This window comes from Nannospalax galili, unplaced genomic scaffold, assembly GCF_000622305.1.
Source record: "Nannospalax galili isolate Female #2095 unplaced genomic scaffold, S.galili_v1.0 scaffold1845, whole genome shotgun sequence".
Classification (NCBI taxonomy): domain Eukaryota; kingdom Metazoa; phylum Chordata; class Mammalia; order Rodentia; family Spalacidae; genus Nannospalax; species Nannospalax galili.
Genome location: NW_008353595.1, coordinates 455004 through 469837, shown reverse-complemented (window position 1 = coordinate 469837; position 14834 = coordinate 455004). Strand labels below are relative to the sequence as shown.

Genomic DNA, 14834 nt, shown 5'->3' with positions numbered 1-14834 from the left:
GTACTTTGGCCTTGTATGTCTGAAGGGTATTCTGTTCACCTACTGTTGTGGAGCTGCCCTGGATTCCTCTCTCTACATTGTGGGAGCTTGGAAAAGCCTCCCACAGACCAAATTCTGTTTATACAGTGAATGCTGTTATATCTGACATGAGGCACAGAGGAACATTTCACAGTGGTGGCCAAATTAAGAATCCTTTAATTAGCTGGTAGTCGAAAGTGGCTTACATCCAAAAGAACTCTCAACCACAAAGAGAGGCAGAGCAGGATTTATAATGCTTAAAACCACAATTACATCAAGCCAGGGGCAAAACCAATAACTTTGGTTATAACATACCTGAGGCAGGTCAGTTAACTGTAATACTAAGTGAGAGGCACAGAGGAATGCCCCATAGTGACAGTCAAAATAAGAGTTCTTTATTAATAACTGACAGAGAGGGGGCTAATGGCCAAAAGAACTCTAGACCCTGAGGAGAAGCAGGGCAGGGTTTATAAAGCTAAAAACCACAAGTGCATCATGCCAAGACAATAACTGTAGTTACATCACACCAGGGGCAGGTCAGTTAACAAAGAGGTTTTCAGTTAACAAAAATTTTGATATGGAAAACACAAGTTTCTCAGAATTGTAGATACAATTGGCTCCATGGAGATGGAGGTATAGCTAGGAGGGAGGATGTGCTACCTGGCTACTTGTAAGTTTCCCAGTATTGTAGAAACAATGTACTTCCTGAAACTATCAGCATGAGATGTTCTGCCTGGCTGGCTGCAGTGGGAATGGCTGGGCAGAAACACAGGGTAAAGCAAAAGACAGCTCGAACAAAATGGAGTCAGTTTTGCCATTTCATTAACAAAGTTTTCAGTTAACAAAAAGTTTCTAAGTTTTAATTAGGAAAAACAAGTTTCTCAGAATTGCAGAAACCATGTACTTCCTGAAACGCAGATACAGGTTTTCATGAGGCCTGACAGAGAGCAGCTAATAAGGAAGGGAGGGAACAGCTGGACAGAAACACGGGGTAAAACAAAACAAAAATCAGCTAGAATAAAGTCAATTTGGACATTTCAGATGCCACATTTTCCCACTATGGCAACCTGTTGTTGCTTGACTGTTCTGTCTTATGGCAAAATGTACAAAAATGTTATTAGTTACTGAGATGGAAAAACAAAGGGCTGGTTGAAAAACAAAACCATACAAGTGTTTTCTTAAGAAAAAGCTCCTTACATGCCTAAGGAAATGGCTGCTCCCTTAACCTTTGCTTCTGCTTCTGTAAACATCCCACTTGAAACTCCAGGTCATGGTCTCTTGTCACATAGGCTAGAGACCCCTGTGACCCCTGTGCCTGGCCTGCAATCATGTAAGCAGGAATTAAAAGCTACCAATGACAGAATAAGTCTGCAATGATACTGGATTGCCTATAAATATTGGAAGAAAATGCAGCTTGGTAATCAGGTAATCAGCTTGGACTCTCCTGGGTCCATGTTGACATGAATAAAGGTCTATTGATTCTACACTCAGCTTCTGGTGTTGTTTTGAGAGTGACAATTCCCATAATGTGACCTTGATGACTTCAGTCAATAGCCAACCACTGCTGAAGATTGTGAGCTGCCTTAGCCCTATTATAATAATTTTTTGCTGCTAGTTGTTTTTCTCTGTCTCTCTCTGTCTCTGTCTCTCTCTGTCTCTATCCATCTCTGTCACTGCCTCTCTGCCTTTGTCTCTATCTCTCTCTGTCTCTGTCTCTCTCTGTCTCTCTCTTGCTATATGACCCCACTCTAAAGTGGACCATGAAGATTATGTTGAATTGAAAACCAAGGATGCAGTGTAACTATATAAAAATTATTAAGAATATTGATATGTCATCTGCTTTGCCCTGGCCACCTCTGCCTTACCAGCTTTGGACATGTCTAATGGTCATCGTATTGAAGAAGTTCCTGAACGTCCCTTGGTGGTAGAAGACAAGGTTTAAGGTTACAAGAAGATCAAGGAGGCTTTTCTGCTGCTTAAGAAATTTAAAGCCTGGAATGACATCAGAAAAGGTCTACACCTCTCAGTAAATGTGAACCAGCAAGGCCAAAATGAAGAACCACCACAGACTCCAGCGGGAACCCTGCATCATCTATAATGAGAACAATGGCATCATCAAGGCCTTCAGAAACATCCCCGAGATTACTATGCTTAATGTAAGAAAGCTAGACATTTTGAAACTTGCTCCTGGTGGGCATGTGGGACGTTTCTGCATTTGGACTGAAAGTCCTTTCCAGAAGTTGTATTGGACTTGGGGTAAGGTTTCTTCCCTCAAGAGTAACTATAACCTTCCCATACACAAGATGATGCAGACAGACCTAAACAGAATCTTGAAAAGCCCAGAGGTCCAAAGAGCCCTCTGAGAACCATGGAAGAAGATTCATCACAGAGTCCTGAAAAAGAATCCATGGAAGAACCCGAGACTCATGCTGAAGCTAGACCCATATGCAGACTATGCACAGGAAAAGCTTCGCCAGGTCAGAAATCCCAGTCCAGGTGAAGAAACTGGATGCAGCAGCAGCAGTACTGAAGGGGGTGGCCAAGAAGGGGGCTGCAAGCAGGAAGCCTGTGAAAAAGAAAAAAGCAAAGCTGCCTGTGGATGTCAAGAAGCTGAGGAAGTCAGCAGGAAAAAGGGCCACAGCTGCCAAGGAACCAGCAGGGGAAAAGAAATCAGCAGGTGAAAAGAAACCAACAGCAAAAGAAGCCCACAACAGAAGGAAAGAAGCAACTCCCCAATATTGGCCAAAGGCCCCCTGCCCTCTTTCCAGACCCCAACAGCCTGACTGGGTGTAGGCAATAACCTTTACAGCTTTCATAAAAATCTGGTAATGCAGCAACCAGTTAAAAGCCTCAAGGACGGTTGCCTAACTCTTAAATTGGTGGGCAGGCTTGTGTTCTTTAGGATGTCTCAATCCCCTGGTGGCAGGCTGCCTCAGGAACATTGAATGCCAGTGACAACACTTCCTTTCTTTCCTATAATTGGGAATTCAACATCATGCCAAGAAATCACCAAATCTGCTCCCTTAGAGCCCTACTTAAATCAAGAGGACTTAAGATTTCCCAAAACAAAGGCTTGAGAATTTGGGATGAGGTGCTTCAATTTTACCCTGGTTCCTGTCTGCAGACATCTCTGACCTGGAGGTCTGGACCCATGTTGCCTACCTGGCTCGTCAAAAGGAAATCCAGGAAAGGCACCATTTGCCCTTTTCCTTCCTCTCTGTAATAGCTGCCATCAACAATGCTTAGGAAACCCACTCAAGGCCCAGGAAGACTTACTAGACAAAAAGCAAGCATGGGATAATAAGGGGGAGGGTTCAAATAAAGACAGGGACCCTGAAGATTGCCCAGTAACAGATTTGACAGCCCTAAAAAATAAAGAAAAAGACCCTGAAGATTGCCCAGTAGCAGATACAACAGCCCTGAAAAAGAATTGACCAAGTCAGACAAAAAACACCCATTGACAAAAATAGACTTTACCTCCCTCTTCCCCTCTATGAATCCTCATGGACTGAGGAAGACAAAGACCCAGATGTTAAAACCAAGATTTCAAAAAATTCCAAAGACTTCCAGATAAATCCTCCTTCTCCTTCAACACCAGCACCACCATCTGCAGCAGCCACCCCCCACAGCCACTGAACAGCTCTGTAATCTCAGGGATAATGGGAGCTATTGCCACCAAGATCCTCAGCCACAATGGCCTTGGGACCCCAAAACCCCACCTGTAGAGGCTTTTCCCATTAACCTACAAATAACAAGACAATGTCCACTGGCTTGGTACCCCCCTCCCAGCAGCAGACTTAAAAGAACTACACCAAGCTGTCTGTGAGGATGGGATCCATGTTCCATGGACCAAATCTATATTACAAACTTTTAATACTAACTTCTTAATCCCTCAGGACTGGAGAGATATCTGTCAATCCACCCTCCCCAGTCCATTATTTGTACAATGGGAGGCTTTGTTTAGAGATGAATGCCTGATACAGGCCCAAAAGACTGACATACATAATCAACAACTAGGACCACAAGAAGGGCAAGATCCACCACCTGGATTCATAAATTGGAATTATGACCAACTGTTCAGTCAGGGCAATCTTTCTACAGGAATCCAAAAGGCCGTAATCCCTGCTGACTGCTTTAAACAGGTCTGCTTATGTCCACTACAGGCCTGGGACCACCTAACTCCCTTGTCCCCAGGGCCCGGAGAGACCTCTTCATTAACCTTCCTAAAACAAAAACCAACTGAAACCCTCCCAGATTTTATACTAAGAGTATAGATATTAAGCGTATAGATAGTAAACTGGCCAGTTTAGATAGAAAAATAACAGACCCCACAGCCAAAGCAATGCTTCTAACAACCTTGTCTGGGAAGGGATGACCCATGAGCACAGACAAGCATGCCAGGGACTAAAAAATGAACATTATGACAAATGGATTGTGGCGACCCATGACATTGGGACTGCCACATACCAGGCCTCCTCCCTTGCCCAGCCCTTTGTAGCTACAATTCGATCCAACTCAAAATGTTTTAAATGTGGGGAAACCGGACACTGGAAAGAAAATTGCCCAGGAAATGGTTCGGCTGCCCTTTGACCCCCTAAAACCCTTTGTCCTCACTGTAAAAGGGGCTTTCACTGGGAAAAAAAAAGATTGTAAATCTAAATATGACAGAGATGGAGAAACTTTGCCACCTTTAAACTCCTCCTGGGGCAACCCTCAGCCCCACTAAGAGGGAAGCCACAAACATTGTGGGTAACCAGCATTACAGAAAACACCCATTCAAAATTAACCATAAAAATGCCTCCTTGACACTGGGGCTGATAAAACCATCTTAAGGCACTCTGAGGTTCTCTCACACTGGGAGTTAATACCAGGACCTCAACTGATGGGAGTGGGAGGCCCCTCCAGAGCATTCATCACCAAAAACTTCTATAAATGGGAGGATCCTGATGGAGAGGTCGGCATGATAAGACCCCTGATTGCAAATATAGCCACAAATCTCATAGGACTACATATCCTGGAAGACCTCAACGTAGCTCTTGCCAGTGGATCTGAAGGGGAGTGCCTTCAAATAGATGATCATATGAGATTCCTAGAACAAATAAAAACCCTCCAATCCTAATGGCCGCTGTTGATTACCAGACTCCCTGCCTCGACTGGATCACCAAAGAACCAGTCTGAGTGGAACAGTGGCCATTACCCAGTGAGAAATTACTCATTTTACAACAACTTGTAAAAGAAAAGTTACAGCTAGATCACATTAGGCCCTCTAGGAGCCCATGGAACACCCCGGTCTTTGTAATAAAGAAAAAGACAGGGGCATGGTGACTGCTACAAGACTTCAGAGCCATAAATGAAATGAAGCCAAAGAGGCCTGCCCATGTTCTCTGCCATCCCCATTAATATACCCCGGTAAGCCCTAGATATAAAAGAATGCTTCTTCTCCATCCATTTACATGATAATGATTGCCAACATTTTGCCTTCTCAGTTCCAAAAATTAACAATTCTGGGCCAGCCAATCGATATGAATGGCAAGTTCTGCCACAGGGCATGGCAAATAGCCCTACAATCTGCCAGGAGTCTGTTGCAAATGCACTAGCATCCCTTCTGTAAAAAGGTCTACATGTTTATCACTACATGGATGACCTCTTGGTCTGGCAAGACAAGGATTCCTCTCTGGAGGACCTGAGAGATTCTATGATAAACACCCTAGAGACAAGAGGTTTTATGATAGCCACAAATAAAATACAATCAGTTCCCCCCATCACCTTCCTGGGGACTGAAATAATGCCTACTACTGTTAGGCCCCTTAAACCTGTCCTGGATACCCACCATCCCCTTACCCTTAATTCCCTTCAGAGATTTTTAGGCAATATTAATTGGCTAAGGCCCTGGCTTCCCATCCCAAGTCAATTACAGCCACTCTTTGATCTCCTAAAGGGAGACAAAAATCCATCCTCCAGATGGTATCTAAACCCAGATGCCAAAAAGGCTCTCCAAATAATTAATAACTCCTTCCAAAAGGCAACACTAGCAAGATATGACCCCAAGGTGCCAGTTCAACTCTTAATTTTTAACTCTTCCCCCACCATGGTGGGAGTAATTTTTCAGCCACAGAGCGTACTAGAATGGCTTCACACGCCAGTAGGGGGCGCTCCTCGCTTTCTTACGGAAGTAGACACCTTTGCATCTATGATTCATCAAGGAAGAGATAGAACCCTACAGATTATAGAAAAAGAGCCTGATACCCTCATTATACCCTTCCCATTATTGGATGTACAGTGGCTCCTAAAGCATCATTCCTCTTTTTCAATTAGCTTAATAGGTTTCTCGGGACAGATCGATAATCACTATCCCAAAGATAAATAAGTGTCAGTAATTCTGGTGCTTCGCTGGCTCCCACCTTGGCTCTTCTGCCAAAGACATTAAAAAATACTACAACAGCCTTTACAGATGGGGGGAGAAACGGGGCAGCATTGGTCGTATATGACTCCCCTAATGACCTGCCCCATGATATATTTTCAGCCTCTGTCTGATAAATCCCCACAATTTAAAGAGCTCTTTGCCATCTATATGGCCCTTGATAAGATTGACGAACCCTTCAACCTTTATTCTGACAGCATTTACACTGTTAATTTACTCCCATGGCTAGGTTGTGCCTTTGTCAAGGTAGATGGCAACACCCTCTCACCCCTGCTAATTAAAATTTCTACACTGCTACAAAAAAAAGGTGGCTCCGTTATTTGTCCACCATATCAGGTCCCACTCCTCCCTCCCAGGTCCTCTTACTGAAGGAAATGCCATAGCAGATGAGGTAGCCACAGCCAGAACATTCTCTGCCAGTGTAACAGACACCCAGCACCTCCACCATACCACCCACATTAATTTACGAGGGCTCCATCTCAGATTCCCCCACATTCCCCTCAAACAACTTAAACACATTGTTAAAACCTGTTCTTCCTGTACATCAATGATACAGACCCCCATTATACAGCAGATGGGCACCAATCCTCAGGGGCTAAAATCTAATGCCCTCTGACAAATTGATGTAACCCATGTCCCCCAATTCAGCAGACAAAAATACATATTGTAACTGTAGACATATACACCCACTTCCTTTGGGCTACTGCCCAAACTGGCGAAAGTTCAAAAAATCTAATAAATCACATGCTCTCATCTTTTGTTATCATGGGCCTCCCCTCACAACTAAAGATGGATAATGGCCCAGCATTTACCAGCTCTCCGTTTAAAAAATTTTGTGAAGCCTAGAAAATCACACATCACACTGGCATCCCATATAACCCACAAGGACAAGTCATTCTGGAAAGGTCACATAAAACCTTAAGCCATTGTGGAAAGGTCACATAAAACCTTAAAAGACCAACTACAAAGACAGGCTCAATGTATTCTCCCAACATTCAATTAGCATTAGCCTTGTTTACCCTTAATGTACTCAATATCTATCGAGACTCTGATGCCTCCCCCATTGCCCAGCACTGAGTCCAGACACACCCCATACCACCTATCATGGTTAAATGGAGGGACTCCCCTTGATGGAACCTGGAAAGGGCCAGATCCATTACTGACCACAGGGAGAGGATTTGCTTGTGTTTTTCCACAGGATCAACCAAAGCCTATCTTGGTTCCAGCCAGAAATATCTAGCACCTCTCCACCCACAAAAAAGATGGCACGCATGACTCTGTTGGAGATGATGAAAAGAAAGAAGACAAAATGACACCCAAAACCACACCGGATCACATGGAGAGAGATCCATGATCTGGTGGAGACTGCCCACCGCAGATGCGCTCCCCCCCCCAGCTTCCTTCTCTGTCATTCTCATGGCTGTTTTTACCCTACTTAACACCAACGCTTTGGCCAGCTCCACCCCCCCCCCAATACTATGCTCTGTAGATTTTGTGTCAGGGAAACATATCAAGGGAAATATCAAATAATCGGAACCACAGACTGCCCCCTAGTGGGCTGTCAAAAGCCCATAGAAATCATAATATACTCAAATGCTAGCAGATACAAAATATGTATCTGTGTTTGCTTTCCTTTCCGACAGACAGATCCATCATGCCTCAAGGAAGTTGATACCTATGGGGGTTGCCGCTATTTCAATCCCTGTAGGTTAGAACTAGGATTGACTGGGGGATATCAGGGTGTGACAGGACAGGAAAGACCCATCTACCTGAAAGATAATAAATATCTCTATGGAAACCATGAATATTCCCTAATATATGTTGCAGATCCATGGGATGATCACTGGCATGTTGGAGTGATGGGAAAGTTCTACCCAGGAACATTCTCTAGCTACCCTACTGCTGATTTTCACATCTCTTGACAGCTTGTACCTGCAGCTAAGCCTGTGCTAACTCTTCATAATATTATTCTACAGGAAAAACAAAGAGAGGACCAGATAAGATCAACAATGTCCTGGAGCCAATACATTCAATAGCTGCTGGCTTTCTTACCTTCACCACCCACCCTAATGCCTCTGTTTCCATTATGCGTTCAGCAGTAGACCTTTACTGACAGCAGTACTGGTTAATACCACCCTTTTTTACCCCCAAACAAAAAAAGAATTCACCAACTCTCACCTGTCAGACATTCCCTTATTTGAACAACTGTCTAACTATCCAATTTGCATTTCTAGTAAAAATAAGCCTATTCATTACAAATGCCTCACTAACGTTACTCTCTCCAGGACAGCATGTATCGCCCCTCCTCTTTTTCTATGATGCAAAGGAAATACCCAGCCCTGTATTAACTCCTCTTTGTCCACCTTTTGTGTACTAGTAATGAATACCCCCAAGGTCTACCTATTTGAGGAAGAAGAGGCTACCCTACTCCTTCACACCTACCCACAGAGAGAAATCTTCATCATCCCCCTGCTAGTGGGACTTGGACTCACCCTCTCCCTGGGTGCCGGAGGTGCTGGGACTGCTGCCATTGTACAAACGCATCACCTAGCAGGAGACTTTTGAGACAAGCTTGACCAAGCAATGGCATCCATGACTGACAGCCTTGAGTCTCTCCAATGACAGATGAACTCTCTTGCCGGGGTTGTGCTCCAGAACAGAAGAGCACTAGATTTAATAGCTGCTGAACACAGGGGGATGTGTGTAGTATTGGGAGAAGAATGCTGTTTTGTTTTTTTCTTAATGAGTCAAATGTTGTTGAGACCAATGTTAATACTCTCAAAAAACTTCATAATGATCTATTTTCAAGATTTCAACCCACCGAACAAATAAGTTGGTTTAGTAGCCCCTTGTTTCCACGGCTCCTACCGTTTGTTAGCCCCCTGATTATGGTGTGTGTTATTTTGGTGCTTGCTTCCTGTTTCATACAATTTCTTCACTGACAAATTACTACCATTGTAAAAATTACTACCAATCAGGTCATGGTCAATTATCAGACTTTGGATTCTCCCAAGATAGATGAGTTTGCTCTTAAAGCTTGTGACGACACTTCTCCATTATGAAACAAAACAGGGAGATTTGGGGGAACTCTGCTGCTAAGGTTGCAGTCCTCCATGTCTGGATAGCTCTAAGGAGCTTAGCACTGTATGGAGGACTCCTTTTCTCAGTGGGGGCTTCCTGCTCTCTGCCTGATCTTTTCTGGAAAGTGCCTCCAAGCACATGTGCCTGGCCTTATTTGGAACATGATCTCTGGCATAGTTACCTGCAATAAACTACCCCCAGGTTTTTTCTATATGATAATTAGGCATTGCCCTATAGAAAGATGAAAGGATCCCCCTACCACATGTAAACAAAGCATACTATGAACACCTATCAGCTGATGCTTTGGCTGCCACCTCCACCCTATATTTTTTCCCTGACCCTCACTGAATAAAGGAGCTGTACCACTGAAACTGACTCCCAGAAGGTCTTTTCCATCAGTGCTCACTGGCTGTCCTGACCCTGATCATCGCTTCTGCTCCCTCTGTTCTCATGGATCAGTGGCCAATGTCCCATGAGGTGAGGGAGAGACCCACACATGAGACAGTTTAATATTAAAGAAAGCTGGGGATCAGGAGAATCCCTGTGCCACAGAACAGAAAGCTTTGAAACTCTAACTTCCAAGGTTTTTATTAACATGAGTAAAGTTCTCTAAGCAGGTATTCAGGAACAAAAGGTAGACAAATCTAAGGATATCTCTCTGCCAGGGCTCAGGAAACTACAGGTAAAAATGTGACCTGTTCACAAGGTATAGAGCAAATATTCACACAACAGTGTAAATAAGTCATAGTGATGTGCTTTTGTTTTTCCTAATCTAGACATAAGGGACACTGCACTTCAGAACCTGTATCTACATATGTGTCTATCTGGCTTTGCCATCATAGACACTCTTGGCTGGTGGTGACTTTACATATATGCTAAGCATGCTTTTAGTAGAGTTCAAACAGAGCAGTGGCCTCCAACACACCACTACATGTGATTTCTTAATGTGGGTTCCAGGGATCGAAAACAGGTCTGCAGGTTTAAGCACAACACATTTTTAAAACCCAAGAGCCATCTCACTCTCCAGCACCTTGATGCTACTGATAGCACCAAGCTGAGTCTCAAGTGACAGTGGTGGCACCTCTGTATGGAGCAGACCCGGGCTAAGTGAAGACAACCTCACTGCAACCAACATCAAATGGCAAATAAATGTTACCCATGTCCTCTGGAAACTCATTCAGCCATCTAAAACAACCTCTGAGGACTATGAGTCACCTTTCTCAGGTACAATTTGAGGTATAGTATCCTAGTGTGTGTGTGTATGTGTGTGGGTGTGTGTAGTGTAGTGTATGCATGTATGTACATGTGCATGCAGGTGTGCTTCCTTGTGTGCATGCGTGTGGGTGTGTGCAGTGTAATGTATGCATGTATGTACATGTGCATGCAGGTGTGCTTTCTTGTGTGCATGCATGTGGAGGCCAGAGGTTAATGTCAAGGTCTTCTTTTCCTCTCCACCTTGTTTTTTGTGGATTTTGTATTTATTTCATGTGTTTTGCTTGCATATATGTAAGTGCACCACATGTGTGCAATGCCTGTGAGACTAGAAGAGGGTGCTGGATTCCCTAGAACTGGAATTAAGGATGGTTGTTAGCCACCATGTGGGTATGGGGTACTGAACCTGGGTCCTCTGTAAGAGCAGTAAATGCTCTTAACTGCTAAGCCATCTTTCCAGTCCACCTCCACATTAGTTTTTGAGACAGGTCCATTTACTGAACCTGGAGCTAGCTCTGTTTTGGCAAGACTGGATGGTCAGTGAGTCCCCAGGATCTGCTTGTCTCCATCCTCATAAACTGGGATAAGAAATACTCTGACATGCCTGCCTTTTTTATATGGATTCTAGGGATATGAACTCAAGCCTTTATGCTTGCCAGCAAGCACATTACCCACTGAACCATCTCTCCAGCTAATATCCTAGTTTTAAATTTTAATTATATTTTCCATTCCTCTGTGTGTGTGTGTGTGTGTGTGTGTGTGTGAATGCCAAGGCATGTGTGGGCAGGGCCTGATGCAGAGTATGGACTACTGAGGGACTGCTGGGAGTCATCTTGAGATGGAAGCCACAAGCCACTTGAGATGGGAACACACAGCCCACCACACAGCAGCTGAAGGACAAAATCGACTGACTCTTCTGGACCTAGGGTGAGATCACTGGCCCTGGAGGTGTGAGTGAATGCTAGTGGTGACTATAGGCATGGCCGTCTGATGTGGCAGGCTCAGAGCCATGGCACGGGGCTAGGTACTGGGCACTCATTGCTTTGTAAGTTAATAAATGCACATAAAGATATGTTATATGGTTCACTTGATAGCGCAGGAGATCCATAGGGAATTTGGGTGACAGAAGGTCAGAGGACATCATGAAGAATCAATTCTCTCCTTTTACCCTGTGGGTCCTGGGAATCAAACCCAGGTAGTAAGTCTTGGTGGAAAGCACCTTCACATACTAAAACATCTCACCCATCCTACTATCTTAGTTTTAAAGTAATCTTTAAACTGTTTATCTTGGAGACATGTTGTCTCTCCAAGAAGAAATTTTGTAATTAATGACTTATTGTTCCAGTTAGTTTTAACTGTCAAATTGACACAACCCAGAGTCACCTGAGAAGGGATTCTCACTTAAGGGATTTTCTAGATCAGATTGGCCTGTGGACATGTCTTGATTATTAATTCATGTAGGAGGGCCCAGTCCACTGTGGGTGGCACCATCCCTAGGCAGGTGGTCCTGAGCTGTATAATAAAGCTAGCTGAGCATGAGCCTTCAAGTGAGCCAGAAAATAGCATACCTCTATGGTTTCTGCTTTAAATTCCTGCTGGAGTTTGTGTCATAACTTCCCTCAATGATGGACTGTGACCTGTAAGCTGAAATAAATGCTTTCCTCCTCTCAGTTGCTTTTGGTCAGAGTGTTTTATCACAGTAACAAAAAGGAAACTAGAACACTTACCTTCTGGGGTATATTAGTTACTTTCTGTTGCTGTGGTAGAACACCATGACCAGAAGCAACTCATGGAACAAAAAGGGCTTTTGTTTTGTTTTGTTTTTGGCTTATGGTTCCAGAAGGAGCATCCATAATGGCAGGAGTTCCAGAAGGAGCATCCATAATGGTAGGAGAGGCATGGTAGCAGGAAGACATGGTGCTGGGACAGGAAGCTGAGAGCTTACATCTTCATATCTTCAACTACAAATGTAAAGCAGAAAGAGCAAACTTGATGTGGGGTGAGGGTATGAATTCTCAAAGCTCACCCCCCAGTGATGTACTTCCTCCAGCAAGACTATACTTCCTGAAGATTCTATGACCTCCCCAAACAGTGCCACCAACTGAGGACCAAGTATTCAAATACTTGAGCCTATGGGGGGCATTTCTCATTCAAACCACTACATGGGGTTTTTCAGGGAGGAAAAGTCTCTGAAGTGTGAAATTCTTAGAATTATTGTGGCATATTAAACATGAATACTTCTAGTAAATAAATACACTCTTCCAAATCTCTCTCTCTCTCTCTCTCTCTCTCTCTCTCTCACACACACACACACACACACCATGCATGTGCAGAATTAAAGCAGTAACCTATATAATAAGTTTCTTCACACTAAAGTGAAAGTTGCCCTTTTTAAGAAACCTTAGCTGTATGTGGTGACCCATACCTGTAATTCCAACACTTGAGTAGAAGAACAGGGGGATCAAGAGTTCAAAATCATCCTTGGCTACATTGGTGGGTTTGAAGTCAAGCTAGACTGCATATGACCAGAGAGAGAGAGAGAGAGAGAGAGAGAGAGAGAGAGAGATGAAAATTGATGCATGCAATAACATGAACAGGAAAGTGAATGTATTGTATGACAAGAAACTGATTATTCCAAATGCAAAGTGAAAATGTATTGTTTCAGATTAATGAGATTGCTATAGTTTGTTCCTCCTGTTTGAAATTTAATAACAGTTTAAATCCATTGAAATGGCAAAACTAACTCCATTTTGATCTAGCTGACTTTTGTTTTACCCTGTTGCCCAAGCATTCCCACTACAGCCAACCAGGGAGAACATCTCATGCAGGCAGTTTCAGGGAGTACATTATTTCTACAATACTAGGAAACTTATAAGCCAGGTAGCATGTCCAGGTAACACATACTCCCATCTAGCCTAACTGAAACTTTTTGTTAGCTGAAAACCTCTTTGTTAACTGACTTGCCCCAGGTCTGATGTAACTATGGTGATCTGATGTAACTATGGTCTTTGGCTTTGCCAACAGGATCTAATTGTGGTTTTAAGCTTTATAAACCTTGCCTTACTTCTCCTTGGGGTCGAGAGTTCTTTGGGGGCATTATCCCCTTCTCTGACCACTGACTGCTAATAAAGGACTCCTGATTTGACCCAAAACTGTGTGGCATTTTTTGTTTGGCATTACATTACAAGGGGAAATTCAGAGGTTCCCCTGTAAGCCCATAATCCCTTGCAGTTCAGATATTGACTATTCTGCTGACAGCCCATGTGTTCAAGGATTGGTTGTTGCTACTGGGACCATTAGCAACTTTCAGGAGGTGGGGCATAGTGGGAAAACATAGCTCACTGGGCAGGTGCCCTTGAGGGTATAGGTAATGTGGCCCTTTCCTATCTTGTCCCTTGCTTTTGGTCACTATGAGGTAAAGAGACCTCCTCTGCCACGTACTCCTTTGATGTACCACCAGTCCAGAGATGCAGGGCCAAGTCATCACAGACTCAACCCTCTGAAACCATGAGCCAAGATAAATCTTTCCTCCTTTCAAGTTATTTCATGTATTTTGTTACAGTAATTAAAAACTGACTGCAACATTCCCCACCCCCACCCCCAAGTACTATTAAGATCTACTACCCATGATTCAAAGAGAATTGGGAAGATGTAGCCAAAATAGTCAAAGATGTCCTGCTGAATGTGAGACTTGACCCTGTAGATCTCCTCTTAGAACCCTGGTGATTCATCAAAAATACCAATACAATATAATACGAACCCAGCTGTGGATTTTACAACATTCAAAGGTTCAACATTCAAAGTATTATATACTTTAATAAAGTATTAAAATAGATAATTTTAAACAAATAAAAATAACTCAAATATATGAAATGTGGACATCTTTTTTCCCAGTATATTATTTATTTAATAATCACATACTTAGAAGAATCATTTCATTACAAGAGCATTGACATACTCAATAACAACTTTCTGAGCTAAGATGCATCTTTTTCAAAATTGGCTGTAAATTTTTAGGTTTACAGTTGAGGTGTTACAGTTATACAATATTGAACTGAGTATAGACCCTTTAAGACATAAAATCGAATGAGTTTTAACCTTT

The 14834-nt window shown here is 43.2% G+C and overlaps 1 pseudogene; it reads left to right on the top strand.

Annotated features, from left to right (window-relative positions):
- The first annotated feature begins 1846 nt into the window (after positions 1 to 1846).
- LOC103748171 lies at positions 1847 to 9004 on the top strand (annotated as a pseudogene).
- The last annotated feature ends 5830 nt before the right edge of the window (positions 9005 to 14834 follow it).